Consider the following 23,739-nt stretch of genomic DNA (forward strand, 5'->3'; position numbering starts at 1 on the left):
TAAGTGGGTCAAGAAGCAACAGTTAGAATCCTGTGTGGAAAACTGATTGGCTTAGGATTGAGGATGGAGTACAACAGAGCTGACTGTTGTCATTCTGCTTACTTAATCTATATGCTGACTACATCCTGAGAAATGCCAGGCTGGATGAGTCACAAGTTGAAATCAAGATAAGCAGGAGAAACATCAACAACCTCAGATATGCAGGTGATACCACTCTAACGGCTGAAAGCAAAAAGAATTAAAGAACCTCTTGATGAGAGTGAAGGAGAAGAGTGAAAAAGCCAGCTTAAAGCTAAATATTAAAAAACTAAAATCATGGCATCCAGCCCCATTACTTGATGGCAAATAGAAGGGGAAAAGGTGGAAGCAGGGACAGATTTCCTCTTCTTGGGCTCCAAAACCACTGCAGATGGTGAATGCAGCCATGAAATTAAAAGACAAATGCTTCTTGGCAGGAAAGCTATGACAAATCTGGACAGTGTATTAAAAAGCAGAGACATCATTCTGCCTACAAAGGTCTGTATAGTCAAGGCTCTGGTCTTCCCAGTGGTCACATATGGTTGTGAAAGCTGGACCGTGAGGAAGGCAGAGCACCAAAGAATTGATGCCTTCAAACTGCAGTGCTGCAGAAGACTCCTGAGAGTCCCCTGGACAGCAAGGAGATCAAACCAGTCAATCTTAAAGGAAATCAACCCTGAATACTCACTGGAAGGACTGAGGCTGAAACTAAAGCTCCAGTACTTTGATCACCTGATGCAAACAGCTGACTCACTGGAAAAGTCCCTGATGCTGGGAAGGATTGAGGGCAGAAGGAGAAGAGGGTGTCAGAGGATGAGACAGCTGGATGGCATCACTGATACAATGGACATGAACTTGGGAAAACTTTGGGAGATGGTGAGGGAAAGGGAAGACGCATGCTGCAGTCCATGCGATAGCAAAGAGTTGAATGTCAGACAACTGGGCAACTGAACAACAACCTACAGCCAATTAATCTTTGGGAAAGGAGGTAAGTATACACAATAGGAAAAAGAAAGTCTCTGCAGCGAGTTGTTTTGTGAAAGTCAGACAGCAACATTTAAATCAACCAAGTTAGAACACATCCTCACACCATGCACAAAAATAAACTCAAAATGGTTTAAAGACTTAAACATAAGACATGACACCATAAAACTCCTAGAAGAGATCATAGCAAAACAGTTATCATACCAATGTTTTCTTAGGCCAGTCCCCCAGAGAAACAGAAATAAAAACAAAAATTTAAAAATGGGATCTAATTAAACTTAGAAACTCTAGCACAGCAAAGGAAACCATAAACAAAACAAAAAGACAACCTACCAAATGGGAGAATATATTTGCAAACAATGCAACAAACAAGGGCTTAATTTCCAAAATACACAAACAACTTATACAATTAAACAATAAAAAGAAAACCCAATCAAAAAAATAGGCAAAACACCTAAACAGACATTTCTCCAAAGAAGACATATAGATAGATGATCAACATTGCTAATTATTAGAGAAATGCACATCAAAACTACAAGATGGTACCACCTCGCACTGGTCAGATTGACCATCATTAAAAAGTGTATAAATAATAAATGCTGGAGAGGGTATGGAGAAATAGGAACCCTCCTACACTGTTGGTGGGAATGTAAATTGGTGCAGCAACTATGGAAAACAGTATGGAGGTTCCTCAGAAATCTAAAAATAGAATTATCATATGATCCAGCAATCCCCCTCCAGGGCATACATCCAGACAAAGCTCTAATTCAAAAACAGACACACACCCCTATATTCATAACAGTACTATTCACAATAGTCAAGTCATGGAAACAATCTAAATGTTCCCTGACAGAATGTCTGCGATCCAAAAGTCTACAAGCAATACATGCTGGAGAGGATGTGGCGAAAAGGGAACCCTCTTACACTGTTGGTGGGAATGCAAACTAGTACGGCCATTATGGAGAACAATGTGGAGATTCCTTAAAAAACTGGAAATAGAACTGCCATATGACCCAGCAATCCCACTGCTGGGCATACACACTGAGGAAACCAGAATTGAAAGAGACATGTGAACCCCAGTGTTCATTGCAGCACTGTTTATAATAGCCAGGACATGGATGCATAAGAAAGCTGTGGTACATATACACAATGGAATATTATTCAGCCATTAAAAAGAATACATTTGAATCAGTTCTAATGAGGTGGATGAAACTGGAGCCTATTATACAGAGTGAAGTAAGCCAGAAAGAAAAACACCAATACAGTATACTAACGCATATATATGGAATTTAGAAAGAAGGTAACAATAACCCTGTATGCAAGACAGCAAAAGAGACACATATGTAATGAATAGTGTTTGGACTCTGTGGGAGAAGGTGAGGGTGGGATGATTTGGGAGAATGGCATTGAAACGTAAAATATCATATGTGAAACGAATCGCCAGTCCAGGTTTGATGCATGATACAGGGTGCTCAGGGCTGGTGCGCTGGGATGACCCAGAGGGATGGGATGGGGAAGGAGGTGGGAGGGGGGTTCAGGATGGGGAACACATGTACACTCATGGCAGATTCAAGTCAATGTATAACAAAACCAATACAATATTGTAAAGTAAAAAAATAAAAAAAGATATGCACATAAGTCCTGTAAATATTCATACTCATTGATCAAATAATTTCATTTCTGAAAATCTGTGTTTGGTATTATTTGCAAAAGTCAATAATTTTAAATGTGGAAAAAAATTTATTGCACAAAGATGTATCTTTTGGTATTGTTTATCAAAGGAAAAATGAGAGTAATCAATAAGAGAATATTGGTTAATTGAACCATGGTAAAGCTATTCAATGAAATATGTAGTCAATTAAAATATGCTTTTGTAAAAATTAAAAAAAATAAAATAAATGTCCCCTAACAGATGAGTGGATAAAGATGTGGTACAAAGACACAATGTAATACTACTCAGCCATTAAAAAGGAACAAAATAATGCTATTTGAAGAAACATGGATACAACTAGAGGTTATCACACTAAGTGAAGTTAAGTCAGGAAAAGAAAGACATATATCATATGATCACTTATAAGTCAGTGAAGGACAGGGGAGCCTGGTGTGCTGCAGTCCATGGGGTCACAAAGAGTAGGACATGACACAGTGACTGAACAACAACAATAATCACTTTTAAGTGGAGTCTAAAATGTGTACAAATAAACTTATCTATGAAACAGAAAGAGACTTACAGATATAGAAAACAGACTTGTGGTTGCCCAGGGGAAGCGGGTTGAGGGAAGGATGAGTGAAAGGTTGGTGTTAGCAAATGTAAACTATTATATATAGAAAGGCTAAACAACAAGGTCCTACTCTATAGCACAGGGAACTATATTCAATATCTTATGAAAAATCATAATGGAAAAGAATGTTTTAAAAAGAATGTACATATACGTGTAACTGAATCAATTTGCTGTACAGCAGAAATTCACACAAGTATTAAAAAAAAAAAAAAAGTGTCATGGGGGATAAAAAGAGTGATTAGTCTACTTACAAAGTCATTTTGAGAGAAAAATGAAACCTGAATCTGATCAAGTCTCTAGATCCACTATTAATTTATTAATTTACAGGAAACAAAGAATGGACGATTCTGTTATATAGCAACCAGGGATCCAATCAGTAAAATCTACAGGACAAAGTTTTTCAACAGACTGCAAGAGTAATAAAAGACAAAAGGATATGGAATGGTAGGGGGTAGCGGTGGGGGGAATCTAAGGAATAAAAGAGACTTCAGACAAAGTAACCAACTGGAATACATGGAGATGATTTGAATTCTAATTCAAACAAACTATAAAAAATACACATATGCATTTATTAGATAATTAGAGACACAGATGTAAAGAACAGACTTTTGGACTCTGTGGGAGAGGGAGAGGGTGGGATGATTTGGGAGAATGGCATTGAAACATGTATACTATCATATAAAAAATGAATCACTAGTCTAGGTTCGACACAGGATACAGGATGCTTGGGGCTGGTGCACTGGGATGACCCAGAGAGATGATACGGGGAGGGTGGTGGGAGGGGAGTTCAGGGTTGGGAACTCATGTACATCTGTGGTGGATTCATGTCAATGTATGGCAAAACCAATACAGTACTGCAAAGTAAAAAAAATAAAATTTAAATAAAAATAAATAAATAAAAAAGAAATTTAAATACTGACTAGATAATATATTATATAAAAGAATTATTGCTAATCTAGGTGAGTTGTCCTGTGGCTACTTCTTTAACGGAGTCCTTATCTATTAGAACTACATGTTGAAATGTTTACAGATGAAACAGTATATCAAATTTCCTTCAAATTAATACAGGATAGGGGCTGTGTTTGAAACTAGATTAGGCCACTAGATGATAATTGCTGAAGCTGATAAAGGGCACATGGGGGTTTATTATGCTATTCTCTCTAAAGCATGTTTAAATTTCTCCATATTTAAGCATTTTTAAAAGAATACTACAAAACTATCTGTTTCTACTTTAATTATGTCTATTTTTCAGAATGGGAGAATGGTCTCTCCCCTTTTCCTATATTCTCTCATTGCTCCAAATTATCTGTTCACATTTGCCATGCTCAGAAATGTACTCCGGATCAAAACAGAAGAAAACATGCTCAGAGTTCACTTGCCATTAGTTAGGTACTAAATAAATTTAAAATATTCCAGTTTCAAGTGTGTGGATTCACTTGTGAAGACAGAAACTGGGAGGGCCCCTGTCCTGTGCTAGATTCCAATAGCTCTCTGTGGCTCTTATAAAACAGAGCAGATGGAGGAAATAACCCTCAAAACGCTGAGACCCAGGACTGGGCACAGGCTGGGCTACCACCTCCACCACCTGTGGGGAAAAAGACTACAAGCCACATTCATTTCTTACTATCAGCCCCTGGCACTGTGCTGGCTCTTGGGCATACTGCACATATTTGGAAGGCAGAGAAGGAGGCGGTTGATTTACCAGGTTTAGTTGTTTTGGTTTTTGTTTTTAGTATTTTATTCTGGAGGGGTGGGATGTGTGTGTGTGTGTCGCTGCACTGGGTTTTCCTTGTGTGTGGGCCTTCTCTGGTTGTGGAGAATAGGGTCTATTCTCTAGTTATGATGTGTGGGCTTCTCATTGCAATGGCTTCTCTTGTGGAGCATGTGCTCTTGGGCCCGGGGCTTTAGCAGTTGTGGCTCATGAGTTTACTTGCCTTGAGGTAAGTGAGATTTTCCCAGACCAGGGATCGAACCTGTGTTCCCTGCATTGGTAGGTGCATTCCTAACCAGTGGACCACCAGGGAAGCCCTGAGCAGGTTTAGTCTTTAGGTGAATATGAATAACATGCTTTATGGCGTGTCAGCAATATCCTCCATTCCTCCACAGATGTCTTTGTTTTAAAACCATCACGCCCATAAAGTGACCTCACCACCACAGATGCAGAGTTTCCTGTCTTAGCAGAGACTTTTCAGGAAGGTGCTCTAGCTAAAGCTGTCAGATGCTGCTTTGTAAAACAAAGTTTCAAATAGTTTAAATAGTTTAAATAAGTTTAAATAGTTACCCTTCAAAAGTCCACTCCAGTGCACATTATTTTTAATTTTATCACAGTTCTCAAGGTAAGATGCGGAAAGTCTTGCCCACAGCTGTTGAGCCACCCCTAAGCTCACCCCACCCCTACTTACCTTGGGCTAGAGAGTTGCTATACAGCAGCTATGCTGTACAGTAGAGAAGTAATATTACTGCATGATATGCTTAAAAACTTGGTAAAAGGGTAGATTTCCTGTTGAGGGTTCTTATCACAAACAAATAAACATATTACATAAATACATAAATAAAGGTGGGAGGAAACTCTGGGAGGAGACGGATGTATTATGGCATATATTGTAGTGATGGTCTCACAGCTATCTCCAAACTCATTAAGCTGTATACATTAAACACAGTTGACCCTTGAAGAACACAGGATTGAAGTGCCCAGATCCAGGTGTATGCAGAATTTTTTTTTCAATAATCCATACTACAGTACTACATGATTAGTGGTTGGATGAATCTGCCAGTATAGAACCACAGATAATGGGGAAACAAGGATACAGGGAAACCACTGATAAGGAGGGTCACCTGTATGTTGGACTTTCAGCACCCAGGAGGGTCAGTGTCCCAAGCCTTGAGTTGTTCAAGAGACAATTATATGTATAGTTTGTTGTTTAACAATCCTACCTCAATAAAGAAGCATTGCTGAACTTGCTATTCAAAGGAACATGGGGTCAAAGAACACAACAGGTTTACAGGGAACCCAATATTCAGGCAGCATTGAGAAAGAACAGCATGCTGTTTAGAATGGTGCTTATTTACACAGACAAAGATCTATCTATCAGACACAAAGATATTTCATACTGAGGGTACAGAATTCACAACTGCTTCCTTAGCACACTCTGCTGGTTACCAAACTTTCTTCATATTTTCCCGTTTAATATAAATGACTTCTTAAAACGTCTTCCACATTCTGTACCGAGAGCAGATGTTATGAAACTTAGCATGCTTGAGAAAATAAACATTTGATAGTCATCTGGCTTAGAGGAGACAATGCCAGAGTGAAACCAGTCAGGACCCTATGGTCTTTCCCCATCCCCCGTCCTCTGCCTGCCTTTTGTCTGTGGAAAAACTTTAGCCAAAGAGTAAGTTTAATCAGAGAAGCAAGAAAATGCAGAAACAAAGGAAAACAGTTTAACAAGACTAAAAAATGAGAGTCGGTAAACATACTCAAGGACCTTTAGTTCCTTCTCTAGGGCTATAGATAATATTCTGAGCCACATCCTGTGAGGGGTCTTAAAGATACTGAAACCTCCGCCAGGTGCGGGATGACCAGACAATGGGCACATGACATAAACTGCCACAATCCTGAGAACTGGCTTCAAGGAAACGGGCACAAACAGACCCTACAACTGAAGAGTTACTGTACCTAAAACAATCAAGAAGATGCTGATCAGACCACCACAGGACCAATTCCAAGATGACAGTGCTGTTTCTGCATGGTAGCCTCCTCATTTCATCACAAAAGCTCGTGACCACTGACTATCACTGATGGGGAGTCACTCTTTGGACAGAAATCCCCCCTCAACCTCTTGGCATCCAAAATAAAGCAAACTTTGCTTTCCATTTGCCTTGCCTTTTATTGCCTTTTGAGTGGCGAGCAACCAGATCCTACTTTTGGTTATAAGAGGAGACACTTTTTGCAAAGAAGAGTGGAACTATCACGGGGGAAGAGACAGAATAGGCATTTCACTGTTTTCTTCTTGCTGCTTGTTACAAGAATAATTAGCTTGGCATTCATATTTCCTAACAGATTCTTTTAAAGAGTGTGTGCATAGTAAGTATGATTTCACTCTTAAGATAAAGGAACTATGAGGATATTCACAGCAGGAACTAACTTCATTCTCTGTATGAACAAATAAATCATTGTACTACTTCCCTGGTGGCTCAGATGGTAAAGAATCTGCCTGCAATGCGTAAGACCTGAGTTCAATCCCTGGGTCGGGAAGATCCTCTGGAGAAGGGAATGGCTACCCACTTCAGTATTCTTGCCTAAAGAATTCCATGGACAGAGGAGCCTTGCCAGGCTACAGTCGATCAGTCCATGGGGTCCCAAATAGTTGGACATGACTGACTGACACACACATACAACATATGCAATCCCAACATTTTAGATAATTTGCCACTTAGATCAGATATGACTCAGGTTGTATACTTAATTTTAAAAAACACACACACACACACACAAACAAAACCCAAGACAAGAAAGTCTTCCCTTTGTGCCCTAAGAGCCCACAAACTCCCACTTTCTCAGATCTTCAGCTCTGCTGGGGTGAAGATAATTGGCAATCAAACCTGGACCTATGCTTAAGACTTCTGTAAAATGTAATAGATGGAGAAATATACCATGTTCATGGATCGGAAGAATCAATATAGTGAAAATGAGTATACTACCCAAAGCAATTTACAAATTCAATGCAATCCCTATCAAGCTACCAGCCACATTTTTCACAGAACTAGAACAAATAATTTCAAGATTTGTATGGAAATACAAAAAACCTCGAATAGCCAAAGCAATCTTGAGAAAGAAGAATGGAACTGGAGGAATCAACTTGCCTGACTTCAGGCTCTACTACAAAGCCACAGTCATCAGGACAGTATGGTACTGGCACAAAGACAGAAATATAGATCAGTGGAACAAAATAGAAAGCCCAGAGATAAATCCACACACATATGGACACCTTATCTTTGACAAAGGAGGCAAGAATATACAATGGAGTAAAGACAATCTCTTTAACAAGTGGTGCTGGGAAAACTGGTCAACCACTTGTAAAAGAATGAAACTAGATCACTTTCTAACACCGCACACAAAAATAAGCTCAAAATGGATTAAAGATCTAAATGTAAGATCAGAAACTATAAAACTCCTAGAGGAGAAGATAGGCAAAACACTCTCAGACATAAATCACAGCAGGATCCTCTATGATCCACCTCCCAGAATACTGGAAATAAAAGCAAAAATAAACAAATGGGATCTAATTAAAATTAAAAGCTTCTGCACAACAAAGGAAAATATAAGCAAGGTGAAAAGACAGCCTTCTGAATGGGAGAAAACAATAGCAAATGAAGCAACTGACAAACAACTAATCTCAAAAATATACAAGCAACTTATGCAGCTCAATTCCAGAAAAATAAACGACCCAATCAAAAAATGGGCCAAAGAACTAAATAGACATTTCTCCAAAGAAGACATACGGATGGCTAACAAACACATGAAAAGATGCTCAACATCACTCATTATTAGAGAAATGCAAATCAAAACCACAATGAGGTACCACTTCACACCAGTCAGAATGGCTGCGATCCAAAAATCTGCAAGCAATAAATGCTGGAGAGGGTGTGGAGAAAAGGGAACCCTCCTACACTGTTGGTGGGAATGCAAACTAGTACAGCCACTATGGAGAACAGTGTGGAGATTCCTTAAAAATTTGCAAATAGAACTACCTTATGACCCAGCAATCCCACTGCTGGGCATACACACCGAGGAAACCAGAATTGAAAGAGACACATGTACCCCAATGTTCATCACAGCACTGTTTATAATAGCCAGGACATGGAAACAACCTAGATGTCCATCAGCAGATGAATGGATAAGAAAGCTGTGGTACATATACACAATGGAGTATTACTCAGCCATTAAAAAGAATACATTTGAATCAGTTCTAATGAGATGGATGAAACTGGAGCCGATTATACAGAGTGAAGTAAGCCAGAAAGAAAAACACCAATACAGTATACTAACACATATATATGGAATTTAGGAAGATGGCAATGACGACCCTGTATGCAAAACAGGAAAAAAGACACAGATGTGTAAAACAGACTTTTGGACTCAGAGGGAGAGGGAAAGGGTGGGATGATTTGGGAGAATGGCATTCTAACATGTATACTATCTTGTAAGAATTGAATCGCCAGTCTATGTCTGACGCAGGGTGCAGCATGCTTGGGGCTGGTGCATGGGGATGACCCAGAGAGATGTTGTGGGGAGGGAGGTGGGAGGGGGGTTCATGTTTGGGAACGCATGTAAGAATTAAAGATTTTAAAAATTAAAAAAAAAATGACTTCTGTAAAATGAAGGATCCATTTATAATGTGAATACCAGCCTCCAAAGGGATATGTTTGAATTTTCACATCTCATCTTAGTAAGATTTCTTACATGTTATTTAGCCAATCATTATTTTTAGGTATTCCCCACCGCCATCCTCCAAAGAGCCAAAGAGCATGTTATTCTTATTGTTAAATGAATATTTATTTATAGACTTAAAATGGATGAATTACTATAGTTGTTTCAACTTTCTTTAGAGAATACTTTTACATTCTGAATATCTCCAAATACAATCTCTTTTTAAGGAAAGATCCTTTTTTAAGAAAGGTCCTTTAAACAGTAACCTTCAAATTGGGTTTGAAATTCAGAAATACTGTCGTGCCTTCCCAGATAAGGTTTTTCAAGGTCTTTACCTTCTTAAGATGCTGGGTCATAAAGGGTGCTTTCAGCAACTGTTAGAAGTGCAACAGAAGAGAAACCTCACCTTGTCCTCTGGGCTTTGCACCCTGCTGGGGCCTCCTACCAGCACAGAGAAACACTGCCCTTCATTGGCCCTCAGCTGCAAGTGCCAATTCTTCTATCTTTAGAGAACCAAACTCAGTTGAGCTTTCTCCCCAGGAAGAAGGTTGGCTGCTAAAAAGATTCTTTTTGCCAATACTTGCTTTCTGAATAAAGTATTTCACTGTTGGCAGATGGCTTTCAAATGTATTACCCTACATGCTGTCCTCCACTGACAGGAATCTGTGGTCTCGGGATGCATGGCATAAAAGGAGCATTCAGGACCATAACCTATTTTGATCTTACATGAAGTATGGAGTTTTGATCCTGGCCAAGCACTTACTTGCAGGTGACCTGAGGACACCACCTAACCTTTGAGAACCTCTGACCCTCATGGTAAAATGGGCTCTATGAAAAATAAGGAAGGTAATGCCCCACTGAGCCCAAGAGAGCTAGGTCGTTATTAGAAAATTGCAGTTAGAACCAGAGTTATATAGACCGAGTTGTGTCTCCCCAAATTCATATGCTGAAGCCCTAATGCTCAGTGTGACTGTATTTGGAAATGGGGCCTCTAATGAGGTAATTACAGTTAAAGGGTAGGGAGCTAATCCTATAGGACTGGTGTCCTACACGAAGAGGAAGAGACACCAGACACTCTCTGCACACAGAGGAAAGGCCATGAGGATACAGTGAGAAGGTGGCCACCTGCAAACCAGGAAGAGAGGCTCGACAGAAACGACGTCTGCTGACATCTTGTTCTCAGGCTTCCAGCTTCCAGAACTCTGAGACGGTAATTTCTGTTGTTGCAGCTTCCCAGTTTGCAGTGATCGGTTATGGTAGTCTTAGAAAACTAATACACGAACATTTTAGATGACTTTACTTTTCCTTATATTTTCTTGCTTTGTGTCTAATTATGATATACCTGTGCATGGTAACTGTTATTATTATGATCTAGTTGCTACTGGGGGGCTTCTCTGGTGGCTCAGATGGTAAAGAATCTGCCTGCAATGCAGGAGACCTAAGTTGGATCCGTGGGGTTGGGAAGATGCCCTGGAGAAGGGAATGGCTACTCACTCCAGTCTTCTTGCCTGGAGAATCCCATGGACAGAGATAGATGCCTGGTGGGCTACAGTCCAAGGCATGGCAAAGAATCAGGCACAACTAAGAGACTAACACTTTCACTTCTTTTCTTTCAGTTGCTTTTTAGTCCCTGTTAAGCTTCATAAATTACCTTGTGGCACTTTCTCTTCTTTATGTACAAAAGATCACTTCGGAGGCCTGGTGGAAAAATTGGTGAGTAAGCAAACATGGGTGCACTGCAACAAAATAGGATATTTTGATGTAGCCAATTTGATCACTAACCTTTCACCTTTTTTATCACCAAATGCTGAATAAGTACACGATGCCACTGAGACTCAACATGGGAATGGGTGAAAGATGGGGTGCAAGCAGAGATAGGCTGAGAGACCATGGATGCACCGGGAGGGGTAGGCACAACTCTTCACACTACTTGCTACTGCTGCTGCTAAGTCACTACGGTCGTGTCTGACCCTGTGCGACCCATAGACGGCAGCCCACCAGGCTCCCCCATCCCTGAGATTCTCAAGGCAAGAACCCTGGAGTGGGTTGCCATTTCTTTCTCCAATGCATGAAAATGAAAAGTGAAAGTGAAGTCACTCAGTCATGTCCAACTCTTAGCGACCCCATGGACTGCAGCCTACCCGGCTCCTCTGACCATGGGATTTTCCAGGCAAGAGTACTGGAGTGGGGTATCATTGCCTTCTCCACTTCAAACTACTTAGTAGTTTCAAAAGTTATAATTTAATGTTTGGGAGATTTTAGGGTCATGAAATGGAGTAGGTGTTAAAATGTGCAGGCATTCAAGGCCACAGGGACCAAATGAGGGATGACAGCAAAGAGTCACTTCTGCAGAGGTGGGCACCCATAAAGCCATCTGAGTAACTGATACACAGTGTCCACAGAAAGTGGCAAATATAGGCATAGATCACATGGTTTTTTATTACTATTATTTCTAACCTGGTAGACAAAAGAAGGAAATACAGGGAAATTCTGAGGATAGGTGTGCTCTTTTCTGGGAGAGCATCCAGTATTCCTATGGAAGATGGGGAAACCTAAATAAACAGAACCCTCGTCAACTAGCCTAGGTTCATCCCTAGGGTGAAGACTGGAATGCTGGACATGAATAATACTGAGGTTCCACCTGTAGGCTGGACCACCAAAGCAGGATGGGGGGTGGGGAGTGTGCTCAATCATTTAGTCATATCTGACCCTTGGAGACCCCATGGACTGTAGCCCGCCAGGATCTTCTGTCCATGGAATTTTCCAGGGTTGTAGGAAAACACAGCAAATGAAGTCTGTGGGGACTTCTAAGACTCCAAGCTTCATGGGTACTCATGATCATCTCTGGCACTCTGATACCACAGGATAGGAAGCAAGGCTGAATCTTTAGGATAATGACATCAAATGCCCCTATTCTGACAGATCCAGAAAGTGACAAGAGGACAGAGCCATGCCTACTAGAGATACTAATTAAAAGATATAACACGGGAAGCTGGAAATGGCCAAGGCAGAGCAAACACAGAAGTTCTAGAACTCACTAAATAACTGAGCTATTTATTAATATATGCTGTGGACTGAATTGTATCCCCTCAAAATTCTTGTGTTGAAGCCCTCACTCCCATTGTGGCTGTATTTGGAGTAAAGAAGTGATTAAGGTTAAATGAGATCATATGGATGGAGCCTTGTTCCGATTAACGTTCTTATTAGCGGAGACACCAGAGAGCTCACTCTCTCTCCACAGCACATGAGGACACAGGAAGAAGGTGGATATCTGCAAGGTCGGAAGACGGCCCTCACCAGGACTGGAATCCACTGGCACCTTGATTTTGTGCTTGGCAGCTGGTAGGTGATCTCTGGGCCCCAGGAAGGGCCCTTACTGACAAGAGTGTCTTTGTTTTCCTGGAGGACAGTCTAATGATGTGATTTATGATAGGGGCTTTGAGCCATGCTGTACCTTCGACCTCTGGAGGAATTAGAGACTAAAAGCATTAGTCTGAGCCCCTGGAGTGGATGAAAACAGAGTCAGCCCTGTGGACAATATGTGATCAAGCTCCACTAAAAACTCCAGATGCCAAAAGCGCAGGTGAGCTTTCCTGATTGGCACTATTCTGTGAGTGTTGTCACATATCGTGAGCAGGAAGCAATGCCATCCATGACTCAGTAAGGGGAGGAAAATCAGAAGCCTCATGCTTGGACCCCTCCCAGACTCTGCCCTTACATGTTTCTCCTTCTGCTGATTTTAGTGTTTTCCTGTTTTCCTTTTACTACGATAAAATTTTAATTATAATTATAGTGCTTTCCTGAGTTCTGTAGTCATTCTAGTGAGTTACCAAACCTGAGGATGGTCATGGCTCTTTAGGCTTTTTCTTTTTCAAGGGTTTTAACTTTGTCTTTTATTCTGTAGTAAATAGTTATTTACTTACTAATTTAACTTGTGGTAGTTTTAAACTATTGTGTACTCAGCTTTATCAACCTTTCTCGTTAAAGTTTTTCTTTACTTAAAAAGGCCTTTTTCACTAGAAAATGAAATAGCTATTCATCTTTATTTTCTTCCTCTCTTTTCTGGCTCTGGCACCAGCTGCCTCCACTGAAGCTCATGCCACTGGGGACACCAAGAACCCCAACTCATGCTCCTATATCTTTATTTTCTAGATTTTTACAGTATCATTTCTCTTTATTAACTAATTTCATTTGGGATTTATGTTGCTATATGCTACTAAGTAAAAATCTGTTGTTACTTTTTTCCCCATACAGTTTCTCAATTGACTCAACAACAGCTTTTGAATAATCATATTTTTCTACCTTGTTACCACATGCAAAATTCCCACATATATTAGAGTTTGCATGTGGTCAGTCTATTCTGTTAGATCTATCTATCTTTTCTTGCACCATCCTGCTTTTAGATTTCTTGGCTTCATAACAGGTATTAACATCCCACTGCAGGCATCTTTCTTATTTAATGTTCAATTTTACAATCTTCTTGGCTTACCTTCCTATTTATTCTTACACAACAAAATTTTCTGTGCCCCAAGAAAATGTTTTACTCAGAACATAAAAGAAAATTAAAATCAGTTTGTCAATTCCCATCGACCTCCCAAAATAAAATACTAATATAATTTTTCACTGGAATTGCATTAAACGTAAAAATTTGGGGAAAATTGATATATGTATTTATAAGGCTAAGTCTTTCCAGGCAGAAATATGATATGCCCCACAATAAAAATAAATACATTAAAAAATGTTGATGTTCTTCATACAGGTCCAGCAAGTTTCTTTAACTTCAGGGAAATACGAAATTTTATGGCTCATAATGCACATCGCCACATTATCTCCACAAAATTTTCACAAAATATAAGACTGAAAATGCCTTCTTGCCAGTCTTAGCAGGTAAAAAAAAGTATTCACTATAGATTTAATGTGCACTTCTTTGACTTTACATGAGGTTGGATGATTCTGAACATATTTATTGATTAGTTGTATTTCTTTCTTTGTGAACTTTGCCTCTTTTATTTTTGCCTATTTTTTATATTAAGAATAATATACTTTGATTCCCCAGATGGAAGTATTTTTCCCAGTACATCATTTGCCTCTAAATTTGGTTTATTACGTTTTTGGATATATAGAATTTTAAAATTTTTCTATCTATGTAAATCTATTCTTTACAATTTCTTCATTTATACTTAGAAAGCCCTCCAATTCAAACATCATAAAATATTTGTGTCTGTTTTCTTATAGTCATGTATATACTCTTCTCTTTAAATTTTAATTCCCAAATCTACACTGATTTTTATGTTTATGATATAAATGGGCTTCCCTGGTGGCTCAGACAGTAAAGAATCTGCTTGCAATGCAGGAGACCCGGGTTCAGGTTCTAGGTGGGGAAGATCCCCTGGCAAAGGGAATGACAAGCCACTCTACTATTCTTGCCAGGAAAATCTCAATCACAGAGGAGCCAGGAGGCCTATAGTCCATTGGGTCTCAAAGAGTCACGTATGACTGAGCAACTAACACACACACAGGAAAAATGAAATAAAGCCTGGGTTTCATTTTGACTTTTAGGGATTAATTGATTTAAGTCTGTATATTGAACCATGGTCATTCTCTTTTTGGAAGTTATTCTGTGTCAAAGCGATTTGGTTTACTTAGTAATTTTAAGTACAGAATTTCTTGGCACACATTTCAGTGGAGTAATAAAATGTTCTCATTATGAAAGGAATTTAAGCAATTACAGCTGAAGCCTTCTCTAGTGTATCTAACACTAGATACTTTTTAGCTTAAAGAATGTTGTGTATCATTCAACTGCTAGTTGCCATAGCATTAGGACTTTCCCCAGTCCTCTGAAACTTACAAAGAGCTAAAGAGGTTGTTTTACCAGCACCTTCTGTAAAAATGTGTTGCTACAATTCACTTGGAAGGTTTAATCCCCGAAGGGTACAGAGAATTAATTTACAGTCACAAGTCTGGCATTCTTAAGACCAAAGGGAAACAAAACCCTCTGAGAAATCAAATGTGTTTGGCAGATTTGCTTCAAGATTTCCAGCAATGTACCATCAACACAGCAAACCTAAGAAGCAGGAGAAACCTCTCTCGAAATCAAATACGGTACAGTACAAGGAACATTATATTGAATGTCTGAAAGCCAGGAGTCTTTGTTCCAACACCAGTGGTTTGACCTTCATAAATCATTTTAATGAGTTTAAGTTTCCTCTCTTATAAAACGCGTAGGACTAGTGCAAAAACTAAATGAGAAAATTTATAGGGACGTATTATGTAAACTGTAATGCACAGGTCAAAACATTAGTAACTATTAACTAGCCTGTAATTGAGCTTATTCTACTTTTCTAACTCAAGAGGAGAAGGTAACACCTGCCATCCCTGGCCGGTTCAGCCTGTCCTGGGGAAACACTATATGGACGCCCACTGCCTCCCCTCGAGTCATGCCCCACCTCTGAACCATGCATGCTTCCTGCCCACAGCACTTCCCAGGGCAGAGTGTGCATTAGCTTAAGCCTGGGGCCAAAAAAAAAAAGCCTGGGGCCATCAAGAAAGTAAGCACTGTGTCTAGGAAGGAAAAGGAGGAATAACATTTATTGAGCACCTACCATATGTTCAGCACTGAAAGATATGCTAGAAAATAGAGACAAATGAGGCCAGTCCTGGCACTTTTTGCTTTAATTTTCACTGTATCAGACTCATGAGGTCCATAATGATTCATTATGGACATATATCATAGGCACATATATCATAGGCCAGAGGGTGTTTGCAAGTATGAGCTACATTCTCAGCCTTGTGCAGTCACAGGACTGGGCAAGTGAGATAAATTTACATACAAGTTGGGTGGAGTCAATGGGATACTTGTAAAATGATTTAAAAGTTTAGCTAGCTCGGGACTTCCGAGGTGGCCCAGTGGTTAGGACTCTGGACTCCCAGTGCAGGGGACCTGCGTTCAATCCCTGGTCATGGAACTACATCCCACATGGGGCAGCTACGAACTGGTGCAGCCAAATAAATAAAAAAGTTTAGCTGGCTCAAAGATGTGTTTGTGCCATCTATAAGAATTAGCTTCAAAATTCTTGACGTGAACTCAGGACCAAGTCTGGGCTCTTCTTTTAAGAAAACTGCCTCAGTTCAGATAAAGTCAAAACATAATGGGAGGGGACTTCCCTGGTGGTCCAGTGGTTAAAAATATGCCTGCTAATGCAGGGGACATGAATTCAGTCCCTGGTCTGGGAACTAAGATCCCACATGCCACAGAGCACTAAGACCATGCACCACAACTTCTGAGCCCACGCTCTAACTACTGAAACCCCCATGCCCTAGAATTTGTGCTCCTCACAAAGAAAAGCCACTACAAGGAAAAGTCGGCACACCGCAACTAGAGAGTAGCCCCCACTTGCTACTAGGCAAAGCCCATGCCCGCACAGCAATGGAGAGCCTATGCACTGAATAAGCAAGTTTTTTAAAAAACACAATGGAAAGGCATTGAGAAGGGAGGGACATGATCAGATCCATGCTTTAAAAAGAATACTCTGGTTACAATTAGGTGTCATCTCACAGTGGTCAGAAAGGCAATCGTGAAAAAGTCTACAAATAACATACTGGAGAGGGTGTGGAGAAAAGGGAACCCTCCTACATTGTTGGTGGGCATATAACTTGGTACAGTCACTATGGAGAACTGTATGGATATATCTTTAAAAACTAAAAATAGAGTTATCATATGATCCAGCAACCCCACTCCTGGGCACATATCTGGAGAAAATCGTAATTTGAAATGATACATTTATCCAGTGTTTGTAGCAGCACCATTTACAAGAGCCAAAACATGAAAGCAACCTAATGTCCAATGATAGATGAATAAATAAAAATGTGGTATATATACACAAGGGAATATTACTCAGTCATAAATCGAATGAAATGATGCCATTTGCAGCAATATGGACAGACCTAGAGATTACCATATTAAGTGAAGTAAGTCAAAATCAACTATCATATGATCTCACTTATATGTGGAATCTAAAAATAATTTTACAAATGAACTTATTTATTTTAAAAAAAACTAGACTCACAAACATAGAGAACAAATGTGGTTAACAAAGGGGAAAGTTGAGGGGAGGGTTAAGGACACATTTAAAGTTTGGGTTTGACAGATATACACTACTATATATAAAACAGATAAACAATAAGGATCTACTGTATGGCACAGAATCTTATAATAACCTATAATGGAAAATAATATGAACAAGATTTATTTTATATATATATATTTTTTTAATATTGCATATATGTCATTTCATTAAACTAAGTGGAAACAGTGTCAGACTTTATTTTGGGGGGCTCCAAAATCCCTACAGATGGTGACTGCAGCCATGAAATTAAAAGACGCTTACTCCTTGGAAGGAAAGTTATGACCAACCTAGACAGCACATTGAAAAGCAGAGACATTACTTTGCCAACAAAGGTCCATCTAGTCAAGGCGATGGTTTTTCCAGTGGTCATGTATGATGTGAGAGTTGGACTGAAGAAAGCTGAGCATCGAAGAATTGATGCTTTTGAACTGTGGTTTGGAGAAGATTCTTGAGAGTCCCTTGGACTGCAAAGAGATCCAACCAGTCTATTCTAAAGATCAGCCATGGATGTTCTTTAGAAGGAATGATGCTAAAGCTGAAACTCCAATAGTTTGGCCACCTCAGGCGAAGAGCTGACTCATTGGAAAAGACTCTGATGGTGGGAGGGATTGGGGGAAGGAGGAAAAGGGGACGACAGAGGATGAGATGGCTGGATGGCACAACCAACTTGATGGATGTGAGTTTGAGTGGACTCCGGGAGATGGTGATGGACAGGGAGGCCTAGCGTGGTGCAATTCATGGGGTCGCAAAGAGTCGGACACGACTGGGCAATTGAACTGAACTGAACTGAACACAACATTGTAAATCAACTATACTTCAACTGAAAAGAAAAAAAGTACTTTGGTTGCTGTATGGACAATGGAGGGGAATGCTGCAAGATGGGAGCAAGTATGCCTACACGGTGGTATGCAGCTGCTGGTTTGCTCCGGTTCAAGAAAATGGACTGTGTTCATAATTTTCCCAAAGCCACATGTAGTGGCATCAGGTTGCTAGGCTGAAGAAAGCCATGGTATGAATATTTACACCAAATATTCCTGCAAATACTACAAATCAGGACTTCCCTATCTGTCAGCCCTCCAGAGCCAGTTTACCAGGACTGGAGAGGCTAGAAAGCTTCTACAAGGGATTAGGCAAGAGAGGCAGTGTGATCCAGAGTGGTGACAGTGGAGGTGAAGGGAAGTGGATGGATTTGGAAAGCTATTTGCAGATGGAATCAGCAGGAGGTTCTGACAGGTTGGATATGGGACGGGCTGGTCAAGGTGAGGTGAGAGAGTGTTGTAGGGAGAAGCCAATTCTGACTCCATGTTGGAACTATTTCTTTGATTTGCTTTTTATTGCTTTTGTTATTACAATAATATATAATAGCCTGCCTCAGAGAACCCTGCCCCTCTGCCTGACTGTTAAACTAAAGTGCCTTTGTTTAGCTCACAGGAAGATAATCTGACCCTGCCCACCTGTTAAAAAGAAGAGATTAACACACCCCTTCCAAAGGCTGGCCCTTCCGAGAGATGTTCAGCAAGTCTGAACACCCCTTTTTACTTTACTTCCTCATTGCCTCTCCCTCTCTATTCTGCTTTCTGACTTTTTTTCCTTATTGCTTTTCTCCCTCTGGCTCTATGAAAGAACCTGGCATCCAGAACCCACAAGATGGTTAGCTTGAGACATTAGTCTACCATCTTCTCCATCAGCAGGCTTTCCGCATAAAGTCCATTCCTTGCCTCAACACTTCGTATCTTGGATTCATTGACCTCTCATGCAGCAAACAGAGCGAGTTTGAAGTCATTGACAAGAGAAGAATATCTCCCGGGTTTTAATGAGTAGGAAAGTGTAAGCATCAAAGGCAATGTTCTGAGTGTGGCTTTGAGACAGAGAATGTCTTGGACTCAGACAATGAGGTGATTTAGAACTACACACTCTATAGTTTTCAGTCACTTGTGACCTGACCCTAGTCCACCCTCCCAACTCACCTGGGACATTCTCTTTCTGCCTCTTTGCCCTAGACTCCAGTCCTGCCAGCCACCTCTCAGTTCTTCATTTAGAAAATTTACTTAGCCTCTGGGCCTTCCTACATTCTGCTCTCTCAGCCCACAATGTTCTTATCACAGCTCTCTGCATGGCTGGCGTGTTTCTCCCTCAGGTCCCTGCTAACAGAGGACACCTCCCTCCAACCATATCTTCTCTGTTAGTTTCCCTCTTGGCACTTGTCACAAGTTGTAATCGTATACTTGTTGTCTACTTGCTTGTGTTCTGTTTCCCTCATTGGACTGTAAGTCTTCTTTAAAGCTTTTCAGGAATATTTTGGAGAAATTTCATTTCATTATCCTTCTGGTAAGCTGTGGAATTTCTTCAAAAATACTGAATTTATTATTTCCCGCATTATCAGCTCACAGCCTATACCACAAGCTAAGGTTTTTTATGTAGATGGGACTAAAAACGCTAAAGCTTCATTCTGGTCTCTTAAGGAATATAAAGTCTTTTCTACTAAATTTCATTCTGCTCAACAAAGTGAATTATATGCTCTTATTCAAGTTATTTGCCTACATCCTTACCCCATTAATATAGTCTCTGACTCTACATATTCAGTTTTTGTATTAAAAAATATAGAAACCTCCACCATAAACTCCAATCAACCTATTATTCAACAACTCTTTTTTGAAGTACAATCTGTTGTTAGAAACTGCAATTCTCTCATTTATTTTACACATATTTGACCACATTCTTGCCTTCCCAGCCCCATGACTCATGGTAATGAGTAGGCTGATACACTGATTTCCTTTGCTACTCCGGAGGAACACCATGCTCTGTTGCATAACACTGCTGGCTCTTTACACCAGCTATAGAAAATCCCATACAGCCAGGCTAAAGAAATTATTAGTAATTGCTCTACTTGTAGGCACCTACATCTTTGACCCATCACACTAGGTATTAATCCTCACGCTTTGCAACCTAATGAACTATAGCAAATGGATGTAACTCATTGCCCTGAACTTTCTCCATTCTCTTTCTTGCATGTCTGTATCGACACTAATTCTTCTTTTATTTCGGCCACACCTCTTCGTGGTGAGGCTCCACAACACCTTATAACTCACTTATTAGCTGTACGTTTTACTGTAATGGGAACTCCTAGTTCTATAAAAACAGACAATGGCCCTGCCTATATTTCTAGACACTTTCAACAATTTTTACAATCTTTTTCTATTAACCATATTACAGGTATTCCTTATAATCCACAGGCACAAGGCATAGTCGAACAGGCACATCACACACTAAAGTTGCAAATACAAAAGGGGGAATGCACAGGAACACTACTGTCTTCCTTATCTAAAGCAGAATTTACTAGACTCCAACATAAGATATTTTCTAAACCTATAACTATTGTTAATACAGCTTTATTTGTTTTAAATTTTTTAATCTTACCACTGGGAGATAGCTTAACAAGAGCAGAAAAGCATTTTGAGGAATTGAAGGACACTTCTCTTCCTCTGCCCATTTGGTACCAAGACTGGTTAATGAAACAATGGAAATCTGGGAAACTAATCTTACAGGGAAAGGGGTATGCTTGTGTTTCCCAGATGGATCCAACAAACTCACATGGCTTCCTCTTCAGAAGATTCAACCCAAGGGGGCCCCCGGCCTTCAAACTAGAGACGAAACAACGAAAACCCCAGGAAGAAGAAATTCCAATATGGGCCATGGCGTCTCTAAAGATCTCCAGGAAGCACCGCCCTCAGCGACATCAACCTTATGATCTCCCCACTTGGGGACAAATAAAAACCCTTACTAATCAAGCTGAAAATTTGGTCTCTCAACAGGAAATACCTCGGAGTCCTGAATACATTCTCCTGGCAATGCTTCTGCTTGCCTGTGCCTCCCCCATTCGAGCTCTAACTAATCATACTTACTGGGCTTACATATCCAACACCCCTCTACTACAGGTGGTCGAATGGACAGAGAGAGGACCAACTGTTTCAACCAATGACTCTATACATATGCCTTCTCCCTGGAGCATTAAAGGGCCCTCACACCCTGAAGAAGAAGGAAAACTAATTAATATTTCTCTAGGTTATGAAGTCCTTCCTCTGTGCATGGGCCCAGCAGAATTTATGCATAAACGTTAGCCAACAAACTTGGGCTTTCGCCCTGCCTCCCAAAAAGGACTTTCGGATGTTGATTGGATTATTTACTGCCCTTTCTTTGTCTGTGAACCATGTTTATACTACTGAGACTTTAGGGAAAGAACAAAGAACATTATGCAAAGGGTTTACTTATAAGAACTTTACATATACTCCTGTTCGTTGGGACAAATGTTAAGCCAAATCAAGAAAATTAATGTTTGTGGCTAATCATACAATTGTTGATTGGGGACCCGTGGTATATGGTTATCTAACCGCTTAGATGGTATTAACAGCATTGTGTGTGTGACTATGCTAAAGTGACATGGGAGGTCACTGACACTACAATGGAGCATTACCGTGTCAAAGGACTTCTTGGGTGGCTTGAGGGTCCCACCTCATGTCAAAGGACTTTTTGGGTAGCTTGAAGATGGATTAGCCCCACCTCGTCCTAGGATCATCCTCGATAAACAGAGTGGGCCTAAACAATGGGACATTTGGAAACTTGCTGCGAGCACTGAAAAACTTGGGACCTCGACTGGACATTTTAGAGGGACCAGTTGTAGTCATAGTTACTATTTCTTTTGCTATAATCAACCATATTTTATACAGGCCTGTGTCCCACTTCATTTTGTTATAGACATAGAAAATTTACAATTTAATAAGACTTTATGTTCTGTAACTTGTATTAATGGCAAACTATATACTTGTCTTAACTCTTCTATTTCTTTAAGAAATGATTCCCTTTTGATTCTTCGATCTCAACATAATTTGTGGTTACCAATAAATCTCCAACGACCCTTGGAAGAAGGTCCCATGGCTGGACTTGCTTCCAGATTACTTTTTAAACTGCTCCAATGATCTAAACAATTCATTGGATGGCTGATTCTTGGCATTTTGGGTTAATAGCTATTTGCACCACTGCTGCTGTCGCTGGCGCTGCTTTACATACCCCGATTCAAAACATAATTTTATCCAAAATTGGACTGAAGATGCTCATGATATGTGGACTACCCAGGCTCAGGTAGATGAGGATATTCAAGAGGAAATACAGGAACTGAAAACAACCATCAAATGGGTTAGAGGTCAATTAATAGATTTGCAAAAACAAGTGATATTAAAATGTGATTGGAATTCTACTAAATTTTGTGTTACTCCTGTTCATTTCAATCATAGTGCCTACAACTGGGAACTAATCAAATTTCATTTACAAAACATACATGATAATGCCTCTATGAATGTACAATTACTGAAAAAGGAAATCTTTGAAACCTTTTCTAAACATCTGCCCTCTTCCACTAATTTGGAAACTTTAGCTGAACAACTAGCTGATCAATTATCTGGGCTAGACCCAGGAGGATGGTTTCAAAGTATTACCCACAGCATCCAGTCTGGAACTATAACTTTGGTGATTGTCTTGGTAATTTTATTTGTTGTTTATCATTGACTTTCTATATGGTTGGTTAATACTAAACAAACTCAATTGGTCAGATCCTTCTTTACAAATATAATATAATAGGGGGTATTGTCAGGAAGCATTTAACAGGAGGCTTCCTGTGTGCTATTTTGGATCTGTCATGAATCCTCTGTTCCTTACTAATTCCTGAATTTTCAGGAATTAATAGGAATGGCAACCGCTCCCAGGGCTGAGGAATGCATGCATTTAATTTGTTAGTTTTTCCATATGGTGATAAGTAACTATTTATGACCCTCTTGCTTTTCATGAACTACATGATAAAAGTGATTATTTACAACCCTCTCTCTTTGATATGGATTGCCTTATGTTT

General features: G+C 40.0%; 1 long non-coding RNA gene across 1 annotated transcript; it reads left to right on the top strand.

Annotated features, from left to right (window-relative positions):
- On the top strand, nucleotides 13,004-21,506 carry LOC108637786. The gene is made up of 3 exons (XR_001919316.1): nucleotides 13,004-13,056; nucleotides 13,148-13,297; nucleotides 21,413-21,506. It is a non-coding gene; the product is annotated as an uncharacterized LOC108637786 (long non-coding RNA).

The sequence above is a fragment of the Capra hircus genome, chromosome 16, assembly GCF_001704415.2.
Source record: "Capra hircus breed San Clemente chromosome 16, ASM170441v1, whole genome shotgun sequence".
Lineage (NCBI taxonomy): Eukaryota > Metazoa > Chordata > Mammalia > Artiodactyla > Bovidae > Capra > Capra hircus.